Source organism: Pristiophorus japonicus, chromosome 5 (genome assembly GCF_044704955.1).
Source record: "Pristiophorus japonicus isolate sPriJap1 chromosome 5, sPriJap1.hap1, whole genome shotgun sequence".
Classification (NCBI taxonomy): Eukaryota; Metazoa; Chordata; class Chondrichthyes; family Pristiophoridae; genus Pristiophorus; species Pristiophorus japonicus.
In genome coordinates, this window is record NC_091981.1 from 209,177,675 (window position 1) to 209,199,004 (window position 21,330).

Consider the following 21,330-nt stretch of genomic DNA (forward strand, 5'->3'; position numbering starts at 1 on the left):
TGAATGGTGACAGATTAGGAAAAGGGAAGGTGCAACGAGACCTGGGTGTCATGGTACATCAGTCATTGAAGGTTGGCATGCAGGTACAGCAGGCGGTTAAGAAAGCAAATGGCATGTTGGCCTTCATAGCGAGGGCATTTGAGTACAGGGGCAGGGAGGTGTTGCTACAGTTGTACAGGGCATTGGTGAGGCCACACCTGGAGTATTGTGTACAGTTTTGGTCTCCTAACTTGAGGAAGGACATTCTTGCTATTGAGGGAGTGCAGCGAAGATTCACCAGACTGATTCCCGGGATGGTGGGACTGACCTATCAAGAAAGACTGGATCAACTGGGCTTGTATTCACTGGAGTTCAGAAGAGTGAGAGGGGACCTCATAGAAACATTTAAAATTCTGACGGGTTTGGACAGGTTGGATGCAGGAAGAATGTTCCCAATGTTGGGGAAGTCCAGAACCAGGGGTCACAATCTAAGGATAAGGGGTAAGCCATTTAGGACCGAGATAAGGAGAAACTTCTTCACCCAGAGAGTGGTGAACCTGTGGAATTCTCTACCACAGAAAGTAGTTGAGGCCAATTCACTAAATATATTCAAAAGGGAGTTAGATGAAGTCCTTACTACTCGGGGGATCAAGGGGTATGGCGTGAAAGCAGGAAGGGGGTACTGAAGTTTCATGTTCAGCCATGAACTCATTGAATGGCGGTGCAGGCTAGAAGGGCTGAATGGCCTACTCCTGCACCTATTTTCTATGTTTCTATGTTTCTACGTGGCCTCCGCTGTGGTGTTGGGGTTGGGGAGGGGGGGTGGCGGTGGTGCCATGGGTTCATCTGGAAGCCCCTCCTCATCCTCGTCCCTTTTAGGCCCCATTCTTTTTAAATCTCCAGAATATTTTTCAATTAATAAAAACTAAAATGCCTTTGATCTTAATAATTTACTCGGTACCAACAAAAATACCGTTTCCACTGTAAATTGCATTGTAAAGTCACTGTTCACCTCAGAGGTGCTGCTTTAGCTGACTGTTCCTGATTTCAAAATGGTGGCTCCGAGCACTATCGCCCATTCCTGCCCACTTAACATCGCGTAAAACCACCTTTTCCAGGACGGTATGCCGCTCCGGTGGTATGTTGGCGGTATGCCATGAAAATCAGACTTTTTGGACGGTATGCAGGTGGTTCTAAAGGCGGACGGTGTGCAAACCACTCGACGGTATGTCAATGATGAATATTCCGCCAAGCGGTATGTCGGTGGTATGTAGGTGTTTTTTTCACCAAAATTGCATTTTTGGACAGTAAGCGGGCAGTATGCGGGCGGTAGTGGGCGGTATGTCCATAAATTTCGAGTCCTATGCCTCTAGTTACGAAGCCCAGATTCGCATATGCTTTTTTAGCTGCTTTACAACTTGCCCTGCCACCTTCAACGATTTGTGTACATATATCCTCAGGTCTCTCTGTTCATGCACCTGCTTTAGAATTGTACCCTTCAGTTTATGCTGCCTCTCCTCGTTCTTCTGACCAAAATGTATAATTTTGCACTTTTCTGTGTTAAACTCACCAGCCTGTCTATGTCCTCTTGAAGTCGATCACTATCCTCCTCACTGTTCACTATACTTCCAAGTTTTGAGTCATTAATATATATCAAGAAAAGCCACTGTATACCTTCCTCCAGTCCGGAAAACAATCGTTCACCACTACTCTCTGTTTCCTGTCACATAGCCAATTTCATATCCATGCTGCCACTGTCCCTTTTATTCCATGGGCTTCAACTTTGCTGGCAAGCCTTTTATATGGCACTTTATCAAATGCATTGCCCTCATCAACCCTCTCTGTTACCTCAGCAAAAAACGTAATCAAGTTAGTTAAACATGATTTGCATTTAACAAATGTGTGCTGGCTTTCCTTAATTAATCCACACTTGTCCAAGGGATTGTTAATTTTGTCCCTGATTATCATTTTTAAAACCTTCCCCACTACCAAGATTAAACTGACTTGCCTGTAGTTGCTGGGTTTATCCTTACACCCTTTTTTTGAACAAGGGTGTGACATTTGTAGTTCTCCAGTCCTTTACCACCACTCTCTTGTATCTAAGGAGGATTGAAAGATTATGGCCAGTACCTCTGCGATTTCCACCTTATCTTCCCTCAGCATCCTAGGATGTGTCCCATCTGGTCCTGGTGATATATCTACTTTAAGTACAGCCAGCCTTTCTAGTACAATTATTTCATTGTTGATCTGTAAATCAAGTGCCCCCTAATTAAAGGTGGGCATTAAAACTGCCACATTAAACAAATTAAACTTTGGACAGTAAACTTAAATGAAATTAAAATTTGGTTGCCGGAGGTGATGATGCATTCCAGTCCCTCCGGTGCCCACCTCTCGCAGAAGGCCGTGAGCGTACCGGTGGAGCCTTTCTAGTACATCCGCTTTATCAATTTTTATCCCATTCAGTTTCTCCACGACTTCCTCTTTCACTTTGACTTTGGCAGCATCTTCTTCCTTGCTAAAGACAGATGCAAAGTACTCATTTAGAACCTCAGCCATGCCTTCTGCCTCCATGCGTAGGTCTCCATTTTTGTCCCTAATCGGCCCCACCCCTCCTCTTACTACCCGTTTACTATTTATACGCTTATAGACTTTTGAATTCTCATTTATGTTATCTGCCAATCTATTCTCATACTCTCTCTTTGCCCCTCTTATTTTCTTTTTCACTTCTCTGAACTTTCTATATTTATCCTGATTCTCACTTGTATTCTCCATCTGACATCTGTCATATGTGCTCTTTTTCTGCTTCATCTTAGTCTCTATCTTTTTTGTCATCCAGGGAGCTCTGACTTTGGTTGCCCTAACTTTCCCCCTCGTGGGAATGTTCCTGGACTGTATCCAAACCATCTCCTCGTTAAAGGCAGCACATTGTTCTATTTCAGTTTTACCTGACAATCTTTGATTCCAATTTACCCGGGTCAGATCCGTTCTCAACCCACTGAAATCAACCTTCCTCCAATTAAGTATTTTTCCTCTAGATTGCTCTGTGTACTTTTCCATATCTAACTTAAACCTTATGATACTATGATCACTGTTTCCTAAATGTTCTCCTATTGACACTTGTTCCACTTGACCCATCTCATTTACCAGAACCAGATCCAACTATGCCTCCTTCCTAAAAATGTATTGATCAAGAAAGTTCTTCTGAACACACTTCAGAAATTCTCCCCCCCTCTGCCCTTTACACTATTACTATCCCAGTCTATATTAGGATAGTTGAAGTCCCCCATTATCACTGCTCTATAGTTTTTGCACCTCTCTGTAATTTCCCTGCAAAGTTGCTTCTCTCTCTCTCTCTCTTTCTCTCTCGAGCCTTCCCATTATTTAGCGGCCTATAGAATACACCTAGTAGTGTAATGGCACCTCCATTATTTCTTAACTCTAACCAAATAGATTCTGTCCTTGACTGCCCAAGAACTTCCTCTCTCTCCAGCACTGTAATATTTTCCTTAAGCAATACTGCCACCTCACCTCCTTTCTTTAATTTCCTATCTTTCTTGAACATCTTATATCCAGGAATATTTAACACCCAATCCTGCCCTTTTTTGAGCCAGGTCTCCGTTATCGCCATGGCATCATATTCCCATGTGGCTATTTGCAGCTACAGCTCACCAACCTTATTTACCACGCTTTGTGTGTTTACACACATACACTGTAAACCTCTCTTAGACCTTCTTGTAATCTCTTAGTCTGACCCCACCTAATACTGTACTATTTCTTACTCGAGTGCTAATTGTCTCTCCAATTCTTTTGAGCACTTTGTTTCTCCTTTCTAATGGTGCACCTGACAAATTAGTTTAAACCCTCCCCTATACCACTAGCAACGCCCAACCCCACCGCCCCCCACCACCAGGAGGATATTATTCCAGAGAATTACTTTTATGTGCGCAATGTCTGCAATTTTGCAACTACTTTAAGGGCTGGAAATTCACCAACCTTGCGGCCATTTTTTTCAGCGATATTTCGCTGTTTTTGCCGAAAAACGGTGATCTGCTAGTTTTGGCGAAGTCTTGCGCCGGCGGTTTTGAAATACTGCTGAAAAGCGGACTGCTAGCGTGCAAGACTGGAAATATCGCTATCACCATAATTTTGTCTTTTGGCGCACCCGTATTCTGGGCGAAAAAAACGCCAGAGAAAAACCTGCATTACTGCCCCAAGAACAGCGGTAGGTATGAAGACCTGCAAAAAAGATAAGTTAAAGTTTTTATTTTTAAATTCTTTTTCAGCGATTCAATAGTTAAGTGTCTTGTGAATGTTTTGTGATTTTTTATTTTTTGTTTTCTGCAATTTTTTTTTGTGTTTTCCCTCATCCCTAGGCCTAACTCGCAGCGGTAATCGGCCTGGGACTAAAGTTGGCGAAGATTGCGGTTTCTGCCGCGAATCCTCGTGCAATGCTGATTTTTACCACTGGGCACATTTTTTAACGAAACATAGGCCTTTAAAAAAATGGTGATGTTATACCGAAAAAATACCGCAATGTCCATAAAACAAATTTCTTGCCCTATATGCCCCAGACTTTTTTTGCACAGATATTAACACTTTCTATTACTATGCTTGTACAATAGCGATACATAGATATTTTTAAAGTATAATATTTCTGAATTATAATTACTGTGATTGAAACATTCTACTACTGTTAATACCCCGTCTAGTACAATTTTCTTTTCTATACAAATGGAATAGTATTTTAGGTATTCTTCATATTGCGAATTACAATTACATATTGCCTGCTAATTTTTACATACATGTATGTCTGCGACTGAAAGACTTCATGAAACACTGTAGCACTGAGCTATTGTGAAACCCACACAGCATCTGATTGAATATATTGGGGTAGATTTTATACTTTGTGTGATAGTGTAAAACGGGTGATAGCAAATTGGCAGCTGCTTTTACATCTCTCCCAATTTTAATTTCTGTTGACTTCAATAGAAATATAAATCGGGAGAGATGTAAAACAGGCTGCTGATTCACTATCAACCATTTTACACGATCGCACAAAGTCAAAATCAATCCCTTTATGTTCCTACACATTTCTCTGTTGTGTTTGTGAAACACTGTGAACATAACAGCTGTCAGGCTGCATTCCTCCCTCTAATCCATTGAAAGTAAATTATCTTTTCATAATAATATTGTATTACACAACAATGCCTTTTATTCTAGCTTTTCAACTGAGTTGTTTTTTATTCTTGGTCTAGAAGATTATAATAAAGAATGTAAATTAACATGTGACCGATGACCAATGGGAGCAAAACATCGAATATATATATATATTGTAAAAACATACAAAGCAATCAGGTACATATATCAGATTATATGCTCACCATCTAGTCTAGATTGCTTCAAAATGGCAGGCCATATTCAGCGATAATATTCAAGGAAGGGATTCAATGAACTATTTATTAAGAAGGCTAACTGGATTTGAAAATAAGAGGCTTTATCCTAGGGGTCGGATAACAAAGGTCAACATCTTCTTTACTGAAATGATCTCCAGCTTTAGGTACTTTCTTCAGTAACTTTACATATAACATGGTTCCAAAAGATCAAAATACCAATTATCTTCTGTGTATATACTTCTGTACACCAGTTCTAAGCTTTAACTTTTTGTATTCTCTTTTTTAAAATGTACTCGGGAGTGGTGGTTAATGTGCACAGACAAGCTTAAAAATAAGACAAAGTGCTGTATGGTGCAATGGGTTAATGCACTGCTGTTTGCTCCATTAAACACTGACGTAACTTTCCACCAAAATTCAATCAGTTAAAGGGGATATCTAACTCAGTCTAGAACTTCGTTGGCATAAAACGTCCAATATGGCAGGTGGCATCTGCACACACATTTTGCGCTAGGTGTGTGCCACCCACCATATTGGTCAAGACCCCAGTATTGACAGAACCAGGAGTTAGGTTCTTTACATAAGCAAATAGGAACCATCATGCTTGTTTGAGGATCACTTTACTTTCCAAAATTCATTAGTGACTGATTTCAGCATGCATCGTGTTTGTAAGAGGCATGTAAGAAAGGTACTGCAATGATCACAGGCAATTTTAATCTTCATATAGATTGGACAAGTCAAATTGGCAAAGGTAGCCTAGAGGAAGTATATTCGGGAAGGTTTCTTAGAACAATACATTATGGAACCAATCAGGGAGCAGGCTATTTTGGATCTGGTAATGTGCAATGAAATAGGATCAATTAATGATCTCATAGTAAAGGATCATCTAGGGAAGAGTGATCATAGCATGTTAGAATTTCAAATTCAGTTTGAGGGTGAGAAACTTGGGTCTCAAACTAGTGTCCTGAACTTAAATAAAGGCAATTACAAAGGTATGAGGACAGAGTTGGCTAAAGTGGACTGGGAAAATAAATTAAAGGGTAAGATGGTAGATAAGCAGTGGCAGACATTTAAGGAGATATTTATAACTCTCAGCAAAGATATAGTCCAGTGAGAAAGATAGACTCTAAGAAAAGGATGAACCATCCATGGCTAACTAAGGAAGTAAAGGATGGTATCAAATTGAAAACAAAGACATACAATGTTGCAAAGATTGAGGCCAGAGGATTGGGACATTTTTAGAAACCAGCAACTAATAAAGAGAGAGAAGATAAATTATAAGAGTAAACTAGTAAGAAATATAAAAACAGACAGTAAGAGTTTCTATGGGTATATAAAAAGGAAGAGAGTAGCTAAAGTAAACATTGGTCCCTTAGAGGATGAGACTGGGGAGTTAATAATGGGAAACAGGGAAATGGCAGCGATTTTGAACAAATACTTTGTATCCCGCTTCATGGTAGAAGACACTAAAAGCATCCCAATAATTGATAATCAAGGGGCTATAGGGAGGGGGATCTTAACTCAGTCACTATGACTAGAGAAAATGTACTGGGCAAACTTATGGGACTAAAGGTGAACAAGTCCCCTGGACCTGATGGTCTGCATCCTAGGGTTTTAAAACAAGTGGCTGCAGAGATAGTGGTTGTAATCTACCAAAATTCCCTGGATTCTGGTGAGTTGGAAAACTGCAAATGTAACACCCCTATTTAAAAAAGGAGGGAAACAGAAAGCAATAAACTACAGACCAGTAAGCCTAACATTTGTCATTGGGAAAATGCTGAAGTCCATTATTAAGGAAGTAGTAACAGGACATTCAGAAAACCATACTACCGTCAAGCAGAGTCAGCATGGTTTTATGAAAGGGAAATCCTGTTTTAAAATTTTGCTAGAGTTCTTTGAGGATGTAACAAGCAGGGTGGATAAGGGGGAACCAGTAGATGTAGTGTATTTGGATTTCGAGAAGGCATATATTAGCATGGATAGAGGATTGGCTAACTCACAGGAAACAGAGTCGGGATATAAAGGTCATTTTCAGGTTAGCAAACTGTAACTAGTGGGGTGCCACAGGAATCAGTGCTGGGGCTTCAACTATTTACAATCTATTTTAATGACTTGGATGAAGGGACTGGGCATAATGTAGACAAATTTGCTGATGATACAAAGATAGGTGGGAAATCAAGTTGTGAAACATAGAAACATAGAAACATAGAAAATAGGTGCAGGAGTAGGCCATTCGGCCCTTCTAGCCTGCACCGCCATTCAATGAGTTCATGGCTGAACATTCAACTTCAGTACCCCATTCCTGCTTTCTCGCCATACCCCTTGATCCCCCTAGTAGTAAGGACCTCATCTAACTCCTTTTTGAATATATTTAGTGAATTGGCCTCTACAACTTTCTGTGGTAGAGAATTCCACAGGTTCACCACTCTCTGGGTGAAGAAGTTCCTCCGCATCTCGGTCCTAAATGGCTTACCCCTTATCCTTAGACTGTGACCTCTGGTTCTGGACTTCCCCAACATTGGGAACATTCTTCCTGCATCTAACCTGTCTAACCCCGTCAGAATTTTAAATGTTTCTATGAGGTCCCCTCTCAGTCTTCTGAACTCCAGTGAATACAAGCCCAGTTGATCCAGTCTTTCTTGATAGGTCAGTCCCGCCATCCCGGGAATCAGTCTGGTGAAGCTTCGCTGCACTCCCTCAATAGCAAGAATGTCCTTCCTCAGGTTAGGAGACCAAAACTGTACACAATACTCCAGGTGTGGCCTCACCAATGCCCTGTACAACTGTAGCAACACCTCCCTGCCCCTGTACTCAAATCCCCTTGCTATGAAGGCCAACATGCCATTTGCTTTCTTAACCGCCTGCTGCACCTGCATGCCAACCTTCAATGACTGATGTACCATGACACCCAGGTCTCTTTGCACCTCCCCTTTTCCTAATCTGTCACCATTCAGATAATAGTCTGTCTCTCTGTTTTTACCACCAAAGTGGATAACCTCACATTTAATAAGGAGACCAAAACTGTATGCAGTACTCCAGGTGTGGTCTATAAAGGAATATAGATAGGCTAAGTGAGTGGGCAACAATTTGGCAGATGGAGTATAATGTGGGAAAATGTGCAGTTATCCACTTTGGTAGGTAGGAAAAATAAAAAAGCAAATTATTATTTAAATGGAGCGAGATTACAAAATGCTGCAGTACAGAGGGATCTGGGTGGTCCTTGTACATGAAACGCAAATATTTAGCATGCAGCTGCAGCAGGTCATTAGAAAGGTGAATGGAACGTTGGCCTTTATTGCAAGGGGGGTGGAGTATAAATGTAGGCAAGTCTTGCTACAACTGTACAGGGCATTGGTGAGACCACACCTGGAGTACTGCATACAGTTTTGGTCTCCTTATTTAAGGAGGGATGTATTTGCATTGGAGGCAGTTCAGAGAAGGTTCACTAGGTTGATTCCTGAGATGAAGGGGTTGTCTTATGAAGAAAGATTGAGCAGGTTGGGTTAGAAGAATGAAATGTATAAGATTATGAGGGGGCTTGACAAGATAGATGTAGAGAGGATGTCTCCCCTTGTGGGGAATCTAGAACTAGAGGGCATAGTTTCAGAATAAGGGATCGCCCATTTAATACAGAGATGAGGAGGAATTTCTTCTCGCAAGGGTCATGAATCTTTGGAATTCTCTGCCCCTGAGAGCTGTGGAGGCTGTGTTATTAAATATATTTAAGATGGAAATATACAGATTTTTGAGTGATAAGGGAGTCAATGGTTATGGGGAGCAGGCAGGGAAGTCGAGTTGAGGCCAAGATCAGATCAGCCATGATCTTATTGAATGGTGGAGCAGGCTCGAGGGGCCAAATAGACTACTCCTGTTCCTATTTCTTATGTCCTTAAGGTCAGTATTCTGAGGAGCTTGGCAATAAAACCAGCGGTTCTTAAAGGGACAATTGGAGGCTGCCTCTCCAAAGGTAAGTTGTTCATTTTTGTACTTGCCATATTGTGGAACCGGAAAAAGCCAGGAAGCTCCTCTCTGTTCGACATTAAAACTGTGGGCCTGTCCAATTTCCTGTGGTCTTGCCACTGGCCTCATTAGACACTGCACAGTAAAATGCCGGCGGGCCATACAAGTAATGTCACATTATTCTGTGATTTAGCATTACACAGTCATTTTAGAGTATTCGAGAATAAAATGCTAATCAGCTAAAGAAATTAGTTGATAGCTTGGTGGGCCACTCTCTGCAAATCTTGGATATTTTGGGTGAATGATGTACAAGTTGAAAAAGATATAGATTCCCTTATTGCTGTTTATACCCCAAAATTCTCAGTAATACAAGAGCTGTGATCCACCATGCTTAAAAGAAAGTTATTGTTAAATGCAAATGGAAAGATTTATGGGGAGAAGTCCGTGTGTTTAGTGCCACATGTTAGTGCCATGAGATGGCGCTAAAACTCCGTTCAGAGCTCTACCACCAGCTGATGGCGGTTCCAGCGGCATACGCCATATCCGTCTTGCCGGTAGCGTTGCCGCTAAACTCGATCTCCGAGGACTTCGCAAACATGGAGATCATGATGTCAGTGAGTGGGCAATGCTCCAGCGATGCTATTAAAAGGGATCATCATGAATCCCTTGCATCTGACAGGGTTTTGAAGTTTGAGTGGCTGTGTGCTACTTCTTGCAACTGCAAGAGTTTTCTTTAATTATTTCAAGGTTATTTGGTATCAGCAAGTGTTCTGACAAGTGCAAAGCTCCCTCATTATTTCAAACACAATTATTAAAGTTATCTATAAACATATCACACATATTACATGAATACTATTGACTAATCACCATTGTGCAATCCCTTAGTGCCTGTTGTCCGTGTGCCTTTTCCTACTCTGGTGCTCCTACGCAGTGCTGCCCCAGTGGCTGCAGGATGGTTGGTGTAAGGCTGCTGAGTTTCCATGTGGGACATTTCAGGTAGTCTTGCAGGACAACCTCAACCAGTTGTGGACCTAAAAAACTGGGCTGTAGACTGCACCACCTCAGCATGTGCGGCAGCAGTCTGGTCTGGCTGGCTGACAGGTAAGGGCAGTGATGGAGTGGGAGTGTTGGGAGTAGGAATGCTGTCATCCTGAGAGAGGACAGCAGGTTCCTGCTCCACTGACTAACTGCCACTCCCCTGGGGTGGCGCCTCAGCATTCCTAGCCATCTGTTGGAGCACAGTTTGCTAGCCTGCTGCGACACCGTGAAAGCCGCGGTCGGTGGTGGTAGACTCTGCCACATGGCAGCCGTCAGAGCTTGGATGGCATCATGCTGAGACTGCATGAGAGCAGTCTGAACTTCCGCTGCAGGACTAAGACATTGGGTCACTTCCACCTGTGCTGCAATGGAAGCTGCGACATCGCTCATCATGTGCGCCATCGTATCTGGGTCGCTGTGGTCTCTCTGGGAGTCTATCATCAGTTCCAGACTGGAAATTATGGGCTCCGTGATCTGCACAGTGCCTTGTGCAATGTTGGAGGCGGACTCCGCCATGCGCCTTGCCATTGCCAAGAGGCTCTTGGACATCCTTGCCATTGCACCTATCATCTTGACCATCACCCGTCTTGTAAGCGCCTCCCCATCGAGATCCTGATCTGAGTCCTGTACAGCAGAAGCACCCTCTGGGGTGGCTCCCAAGCTACCCTTTCCCCCTGGTCTTGCTGCAGCCCACTCGTTCCCGGTGGCTCACACTGTGCAGATCCCGCTATTATACCAGCCTCTAAAGACCGCATTTTGCCAGTTTCTGAGCTGGTGCCTGCGGGTGAGACATGCTATGCTATGTCTTGCTATGCTGGAATATTAGATCCTTCATTGAAACACCTGTGAACTCATCCCTTTTTGGCGTGGAAGCAAGTATCCTCGACTAGAAGGACTGCCTATGATGATGATGATGCGGAAGTCCAGAACCAGGAGACACAGTCTTAGGATAAAGGGTAGGCCATTTAGGTCTGAGCTGAGGAGAAACTTCTTCACTCAGAGAGTTTTTAACCTGTGGAATTCCCTACTGCAGAAAGTCGTTGATGCCAGTTCATTGGATATATTCAAGAGGGAGTTAGATATGGCCCTTACGGCTAAAGGGATCAAAGGGTATGGAGAGAAAGCAGGAAAAGGGGTACTGAGGGAATGATCAGCCATGATCTTATTGAATGGCGGTGCAGGCTCGAAGGGCCGAATGGCCTACTACTGCATCAATTTTCTATGTTTCTATGTTTCTGCATCTCAACCAAACTCGAAAAATCTCCTTTTAAACCTACTTCTGTGACCATACCTCAGTCACCTTTCCTAACTCTTCTACTTCACATTCAGTGTCCCTAACTGGCTTCCCCCATTTTGTGGGGCACATTGGATCATTTTTCCAAGTTAAGAAAGGAAGCCCAATTTCAGTGGGTTGAGAACAGATCTGGCCTGGGTAAATTGGGATCAAGGATTGGCAGGCAAAACTGTAATCAAACAATGGTCTGCCTTTAATGAGGAGATGTTTCGGGTACAGTGGAGGTACATTCCCATGAGGGGGAAAGGTAGGGCAACTAAAGCCAGAGCTCCCTGGATGACGAAAGAAGTAGAGAGTAAGATGAAGCAGAAAAAGGGAGCATATGACAGATGTCAGGCTGAGAATACAAGTGAGAACTAGACTGAATATAGAAAGTTCAGAGGGGAAGTCAAAAAGGAAATAAGAGGGGCAAAGAGACAGAATGTGAATAGATTGGCAGCTAACATAAAAGGGAATCCAAAAGTCTTCTATAAGCATATAAATAGTAAACAAGTTGTAAGTGGAGGGGTGGGGCCGATTAAGGACCAAAATGGAAACCTACACATGGTCTTCATATATTAATGACTTAGACTTGAGTGTACAGGGCACATTTTCAAAATTTGCAGATGACACAAAACTTGCAAGTATAGTGAACAGCGAGGCAGATAGGGATAGATTTTAGTAGGACATAGACAGGCTGGTGGAATGGGCGGAAACATGGCAGATGAAATTTAAAGCATAAAAGTGCAAAGTGATACATTTGGTAGGAAGAATGAGGAGAGTCAATATAAACTAAAGGGTACAATTCTAAATTGATTTGAGTACAGGGGCAGGGAGGTGTTGCTACAGTTGTACAGGGCATTGGTGAGGCTACACCTGGAGTATTGTGTACAGTTTTGGTCTCCTAACCTGAGGAAGGACATTCTTGCTAGTGAGGGAGTGCAGCGAAGGTTCACCAGACTGATTCCCGGGATGGCGGGACTGACCTATCAAGAAAGACTGGATCAACTGGGCTTGTATTCACTGGAGTTCAGAAGAATGAGAGGGGTCCTCATAGAAACTTTTAAAATTCTGATGGGTTTAGACAGGTTAGATGCAGGAAGAATGTTCCAAATGTTGGGGAAGTCCAGAACCAGGGGTCACAGTCTAAGGATAAGGGGTAAGCCATTTAGGACCGAGATGAGGAGAAACTTCTTCACCCAGAGAGTGGTGAACCTGTGGAATTCTCTACCACAGAAAGTTGTTGAGGCCAATTCACTAAATATATTCAAAAAGGAGTTAGATGAGGTCCTTACTACTAGGGGGATCAAGGGGTATGGCGAGAAAGCAGGAATGGGGTACTGAAGTTGCATGTTCAGCCATGAACTCATTGAATGGCGGTGCAGGCTAGAAGGGCCAAATGGCCTACTCCTGCACCTATTGTCTATGTTTCTATGTAAAGGGGCTGCATGAACAGGGAGACCTGGGGGTATACATGCACAAGTCGTTGAAGGTGGCAGGGCAGGCTGAAAAAGTGCTTAAAAAAGCATCTGGTTCCTGCGCTTCATAAATAGAGGCAAGGATCATGGCTTGTATGTCATTGTGAAGCAGGTGGAGGATGGTGGCAAACTTTTGAGGGCAGCCGAATTTGAGGAGGACACTCCATAATCCCCCACGGTTGACAGTGTTGAAGGTCAAAGAAGGCCATGTACAAGCGTTGGTGCTGTTCCCTGCATTTCTCTTGAATTTGACAAACGGTGAAGATCATGTCCATTGTGCCCCTTAGTGGGCGGAATCCGCATTGCAACTCTGGGAGGAGTTCTTCAGCCATAGGGAGAATGTGATTGAGGAGGCTTCTTGCAATGACTTTCCTTGTGGCAGACAGCAGGGAATCTCCTCTGTAATTACAGCAATCAGACTTCTCAGCTTTCTTGAAGGTGGTCACGATTACCGCGTCTCTGAGATCCCCTGGCATGCACTCCTCTTTCCAAATAAGAGAAATTAGTTCATGGATTCACACCAATGTGGTCTGCGGATCCACCACAGACCCAATTCACGTACGGACCGGGCTGTGTCATCGCTCCAAGACTCTTCTCAATCTTCCTTGCTGCAATGCTCCATCTTACCCTTGGTAAGCTCCCCGCTGGAGCAGGAAACTGTTCAAACTCCGTTGCCTCCAGACCAGATCCAAGGTCGTCCCATCCTTTGTCATTGAATTACAGTACGCAGACGACCCTTGCATCTGCGCAGACCCGGAGACTGAACTCTAATCCATCATCAACACCTTCACCGAAGTGTATGAGAGCATGGGTCTCACACTAAACATCCATAAGACAAAGGTCCACTACCAATTCGCCCTGCCACACAGTACTGCCCTCCAATTATCAAAATCCACGATGAGGCCTTGGACAACATGGATCATTTTCCATACTGTCAACAAGGGCAGAGATCGATGACAAAGTTCAACACCGCCTTCAGTGTGCCAGTGCAGCCTTCGGTCGGTCACCTGAGGAAGAGAGTGTTTAAAGATCAGGACCTCAAACCCGGCACCAAGCTCATGGTCTACAGAGTAATAGTGATACCTGCCCTCTTATATGGCTCAGAGACATGGATTATATACAGCAGGTACCTCAAAGCACCCGCAAAATCCTGCAAATCGATTGGCAGGATAGGCGCACCAATGTCAGTGTTCTCGCTCAGGCCTACATCCCAAGCATCGAAGCATAGACCACGCTCGATCAGCTCCGATGGAGGGGCCACATCGTCCGCATGCCCGATACGAGACTCCCAAAACAAGCGCTCTTCTCGGAGCTTCGATGTGGCAAGCGAGCCCCAGGTGGGCAGAGGAAATGTTTCAAGGACACCCTCAAAGCCTCCTTGAAAAAATGCAACATTCCCACCGACACCTGGGAATCCCTGGCCCAAGACAGCTCAAAGTGAAGGAGAAGCATCAGGAAGGCGCCGAACACTTCGAGTCTGTTCGCAGGGAGCAAGCGGAAGCCAAGCACAAACAGCGGAAGGAGCGCACGACAACCCAAGCACCCCACCCACCCGTCCCTTCAACCACCGTCTGCCCCACCTGTGACAGAGATTGTAGGACCCGCATTGGACTAATCAGTCACCTGAGAACACATTTTAGTGTGGAAGCAAGTCATCCTCGACTCCGAGGGACTGCCTAAGAAGAAGAAGAAATAGAGGCATAGAGTACAAAAGCAAGAAAGTTATGATGAACCTTTATAAAACACTGGTTCGACCTCAACTCGCGTATTGTGTCCAATTCAGGGCACCGCACTTTAGGAATGATGTAAAGGCCTTAGACAGGGTGCAGAAAAGATTTACAAGAATGGTTCCGGGGTGAAGGACTTCAGTTACATGGATAGCTGGGGTTGTTCTCCTTAGAGTAGAGAAGGTTCAGAGGAGATTTGATAGAATCACAAGGGGTCTAAACAGAGTAGACAGAAAGAAACTGTTCCCATTTATAGAAGGGTCGAGAACCAGAGGACACAGATGTAAGGTGATTGGCAGAAAAACCAAAGGCGACATGAGGATAAACTTTTTTACGCAGCGAGTGATTAGGATTTAGAGTGGACTGCCTGAGAGGTTGGTGGAGGCAGATTCAATCATGGCTTTCAAAATGGAATTGGATAAGTAAAAAAAATTGCAGGGTTACAGGGAAAGGGCAGGGGAGTGGGACTAGTTGAAGTGCTCTTGCAGAGAGCCGGCAGACTCGACGGGCCAAATGGCCTCCTTCAGTGCTGTAACCATTGGGAACTCCTTCACGGCAAACAAGTCAAAGGTGGGCAGAGGAAACGTTACAAGGACACCCTCAAAGCCTCCCTGATAAAGTGCAACATCCCCACTGACTCCTGGGAGTCCCTGGCCAAAGACCGCCCTAAGTGGAGGAAGTGCATCCGGGAGGATGCTGAGCACCTCGAGTCTCATCGCCGAGAGCATGCAGAAATCAAGCGCAAGCAGCGGAAAGAGCGTGCGGCAAACCTGTCCCACTCACCCCTTCCCTCAACGACTATCTGCCCCACCTGTGACAGAGTATGTGGCTCTCGTATTGGACTGTTCAACCACCTAAGAACTCATTTTAAGAGCGGAAGCACGTCCTCCTCGATTCCGAGGGACAGCCTATGATGATGATGAACCATTCTATGATTCTATGACACAAGTGCAAGTTGTTATTACTGTTGCTGTTGAGGGTGTTATGATAGAATAGAACCAAGAATGCATATAGTTTTCTCTGCAAATTCTGCCATTTTGCCTCTGGGACCAAAATGTGAATGCAGCCAAGATCAATAAAATGAAGACTTCCCCCTGACAGCTGTAGGAAACTATGTGAAATCGTATTAGCCAGTTGAAAGCTAGATCCTTATTGACGCAAGTCTACAGCACAAAATTAATTACAATTCAGCACTAAATTGTAAGTCACTCAGAGGCCATATGGATGGCTGATGTGAGAAATGGAAATGTTAATGGTGAAATTCTGAGGTTGGGGTTAAGGAACATTATTCTGGCAAGGCAAAGATAATTTTGCCATGAAACTAATCCACACTATATCTTGAAGGCCCAGCATGGTCAACAGGCTTGTTGGGCCAAATGATCTTCTTCTGTCCTGTAATTGTTAGAATTCTATGATACAAAAGTGTGTTATCAATCAACATGGATAAATCATTTAACAAAATATCAGAATAACTAATGATTGTGGACTTTTTACAAAGCTGCATTGGGGCTAACTTTGGCCAAATGTGTACAAGCAACAAAGCAACTCAGCACAATATATATCTTTGGTGAAAGGCTAAGGGACACTACCAAGGTAGAGAAGAAAAAGAAAGAAAGACTTGCATTTATATAACACCTTTCACAACCTCTGGATGTCCCAAAGCACTTCACAGCCAATGAAGTACTATTGAAGTGTAGTACTGTTGCAATGCAGGAAACACGGTATCCAATTTGCACACAGCAAACTCTCACAAACAGCAATGTGCTAATGACCAGATAATCTTTTTTTTCACTGATGTAGGTTGACTGATAAATATTGGCCAGGAGAAGTCCCCTGCTCTTCTTTGAATAGTGCCTGAGACCTGAGAGGGCACACAGAGTCTTAGCCGAAGGACAGCACCATTGACTGTGCAGCATTCCTTTAGTACTGCACTGAGCATCAATCTGTATTTAGTGCTCAAGTGTCTGGAGTGGGACTTCAACTCGCAACCTTTGAACTCAGAGATGAGAGTGCTACCCACTGAGCCACAGCTGACAACTAGAAAAAGTAGAAGATAAGATAAATTAAAAAGTAATATTTAGGTGATATCAAGATTGTGTTTTAAAAACTGAAATCAGGGAGGCCAACCACCACCTCTCCTCCCCAACCTGTTATGTAACCTTTTCTCCTGATTTCAACTGAGCTGCCATTCCAGTTGACAGACGAGCTTAAAATCTCATTACCAATTAATCTCAATCGGAAGGATTTCATTTGTCATTTAAAATCTGTAGTATGACACATAGAAAAGTATTAATATTTGCAAAAATTCTAATAAATAGAACATTGTAAGCTGCATTAAATGACAAAGGATAATTGAAAGTTGTTTTTTCTGTGAATATTTGCTTTAAAGCAATAAAACGCAAAATTAAATTCTGTGCACAGCGCTCCTAATTTGTCTTTAATTAAACAATATTTCTTAAATGGTGCATTCAGTGACCAACTGTTCAGAGACAGTGAAACGATGGGTCCCAAGCTATTAGGCTTAGAAATAAGTCATTCCCCTGAGAGCCTGGTTGTGTCTGGTATACCTAAGTGACAACTGATCATTTTAGAAAAGATAATTAAGTTTTCTTTCACATACTGTGTCTGGCAGAGTAGGTTCTTTGTGTAACTGCTTGCAATTCAATCAAAGGTCAACAGTGAATGTCAGAAATGGGAATAAATGCCTTCACATTCTGTAGTATTCTGCCAGATCATATGTCACAGGCCAAATCAAGAAGGCTTTATAAATAATAATGTCATGTAAGGTTCTTTAGGTAGGATAGTTTGGGGAAATAGAGAGGCATTAAATGGAAAAAGAAGATTATGTTAAACTCTTTCATTTCCTTGTAAATGTTTGCACTTTCACTCAGTGCAATGTAAACATGACTAAGCCTGTCATTACTTTATACATTTCCCTGTTATAGATATTACCCAGTAATAATATTTTTTCACTTGACCTGGTAATAATAATAACCATCTAATTGCCAAAAATATTCTGTGCAGCCCATTCAGAAATACAGGTGACAAAGGGGGCCACGAGCCTCCTAGTGGCTGAGTCCCTAAGGTTCAGTAAGGAGACTGTTCAATAAACCTGGAACTGGGACACATTACCCACATCACAGAAATGTGACAAATGTCAGAACAATCCAGTTTGGCTTTGTGACATCAAGACAGTTTGTGAAATGTTAGTAAGATCAGCTGAAACATCTTTGGTTAATGACATTTTGAAAGTACATACGCCTTGTCTAATGGTGCTGCTCAGTGAGGAGTGAACTCGATATTAGTTTGTGAAATACCCAGTATCTTATGGAAAGCATTTCAATACCTTTCATTAGGTTATGTATTTATAATAAATCTAACACAATGGATTTTCTGTACTGTTTGAAAACTCTATCCATTTAAACTATTCTTATGTACAGTATGCAGATTAGGTTCCCATAAAATTGTACCTTTAATGTTCGGCATACATTGCGATTTTCCCCTCTTTGCTATCTCATATTCTTCAGTTTTAACTGCCTTCTCGCCTAAATAATAAACTTACATTAATGTAGCGCACACCCCTTACAATGAACAAAATAAGGAAAAGCAGGCTTTGTGCAGACATGTAGATTGAGGTATGGCCCATTGAAGAATGACAAATATTTATGGTATTATATTTGAACTTGTCAACACTTTGCAACTCATGCACTTATCACCCCAAGCCAACTTCGGAACACATAATCAACTGTAACTAAGATTATCCAGTACTCTGCATAAAAACCTTCATAGGCCCAATTCGCTTTCACGGTATAATAGTACTAAATAGAAAACAATGGAGACTAGTGCAGGAGGCATATACAATTTTATTATGCTACAGTAATACAGGATTGTAAGGATTTCACTATAATTTATGATCTGTATATCAGTATATTATATTGATTTCAGAATTCAAAAATAAATATTTTTAAATAAGATTTGGCTTGCTTCACCCAAGAATTATTGTTCATGCAATGAGGAATTGGTTGACTGTGTAGGTCTTGTTAAACATTTAAGGTCGCTGAGCTTGTGGTAATAAGGGGCTTTCCACTCACTTTAACAAAATGAAACTGCCAGAACTGACCAGACATAAATTCCAGTTGGCTTCCCCTCACAGCTTAACCAATGGCCCATTTACAGAGAACTATTAGAAATGACTTGTTTCTTGGGACAATAGGTTTTGCATTCTTTTAAAATGCATTTGTCAAATTTGTGAAAAAAAAACTTTCAGCATTAATAATGGCTTGATAATTCATCAATTATTTACTAGAATCTGACATGGCATAGACATAAACAAGATTTTTTAGGAATAGGGAACCCCAATGAGTCAGCTCCATTATCACAGATCAACCCAGCTGCCTGCCTTCTCACCATATCATGGAATCAATCAGAGAAATTAACAGCACAGCAGGAAGCCACTTGGCCCACTGTGTCCGTGCTGGCCGACAAAGCTATCCAGCCTAATCCCACTTTCCAGCTCTTGATCCGCAGCCCTGTAGGTTATGGCACTTCAAGTGCGTATCCAAGTACTTTTTAAATGTGGTGAGGGTTTCTGCCTCTACCACCCTTTCAGGCAATGAGTTCCAGACCCCCACCACCCTCTGGGTGAAATAATTTCCCCTCAAATTCCCTCTAAACCTCCTACCAATTACTTTAAATCTATGCCCCCTTGTTGACCCCTCTGCTAAGGGAAATAGGTCTTTCCTATCCACTCTATCTAGGTCCCTCATAATTTTATACATCTCAATCAGGTCTCTCCTCAGCCTTCTCTGTTCCAAAGAAAACAAAGCCATCCTATCCAACCTGTCCTCATAGCTAAAATTCTCCAGTTCAGGCCACATCCTTGTAAATCTCCTCTGTACCCTCTCTAGTACAATCACATCTTTCCTGTAATGTAGTGACCAGAACTGCACGCAGTACTCTAGCTGTGGCCTAACTAGTGTTTTATACAGTTCAAGTATAACCTCCTTTTTCTTGTATTCTATGCCTTGGCTAATAAAGGCAAGTATCCCGTATGCCTTCTTAACCACCTTATCCACCTGTCCTGCTACTGTCAGTGATCTGTGGACATGTACTCCAAGGTCCCTCTGTTCCTCTACACTTCTCAGTGTCCTACCATTTATTGTGTATTCTCTTGCCTTGTTAGCCCTTCCCAAATGCATTACCTCACACTTCTCCAGAATAAATTTCATTTGTCACTGTTTTGCCCACCTGATCAGTTCATTGATATCTTCCTGCAGTCTACAGCTTTCTTCTTCATTATCAACCACACGGCCAATTTTTGTAATCATCTGCAAACTTCTTAATGATACCCTCTACATTCAAGTCGAAATCATTGATATATACCACAAAAAGCAAGGAACCCCACTGGAAACAGCCTTCCAGTCACAAAAACACCCAACGACCATTACCCTTTGTCTCCTGCCTCTGAGCTATTTTTGGATTCAACTTGCCACTTTGTCACCAGTCTGCTATGTGGGACCTTATCAAAAGCCTTGCTAAAATCCATATACACTACATCAAATGCACTACCCTCATTGATCCTCCTTGTTACCGCCTCAAAAAATTCAATCAAGTTCATCAGACATGACTTTCCCTTAACAAATCCATGCTGACGGTCCTTGATTAATCCGTGTTATTCTAAATAAAGATTTATTCTGTCCCTTATAAATTTTTTCCAATAATTTTCCCACCATTGAAGTTAGGCTGACTGGCCTGTAATTACTCAATCTATCCCTTTTTCTCTTTTTAAACAATGGTACAACATTAGCAGTCCTCCAGTCCTCTGGAACCACACCTGTAGCCAGAGAGGATTGGAAAATGATGGTCAGAACCTCTGCTATTTCCTCTCTTGCTTCTCTTAACAGCCTGAGATACATTTCATCCAGGCCTTGGGATTTATCCGCTTTCAAAATGCTAAACCCCTTAATACTTCCTCTCTCACTATGTTTATTTCATTGAATATTTTACACTCCTCCTCCCTGATTGCAATGTCTGTGAAAACAGACGCAAAGTATTCATTAAGAACCATACCCATGTCTTCCGCCTCCACACACAGATTACCTATATGGGCCCCAAGTTTTCACATGCGGCGAAAAAGGCGCACCTCAGAGCTGGGCGCCTGTTTTTTGCGCCGAAAACGGCGCTGGAAAAAAAGTGCGGTATTCTCGAGCTCCTTGGAGCTCGATGTCTGCTTGGCGTGGCGCACAGGGGGCGGAGCCTAACACTCGCGCCGATTTTGTAAGTAGGAGGGGGCGGGTACAATTGAAATGAGGCTTCTTGGTGCCGGCAACCCTGCGCGTGCGCGTTGGAGCATTCGCACATGCGCAGTCTGAAGTAAACATTGGCACTCAGCCATTTTTAAAAGTACTGCAGAAAAAGTGAAGATTTGTTTCTTGGACCCCTGCAAAGGCTTGTATTTTAATTTTCTTGATATTTCTGTTTGTGAG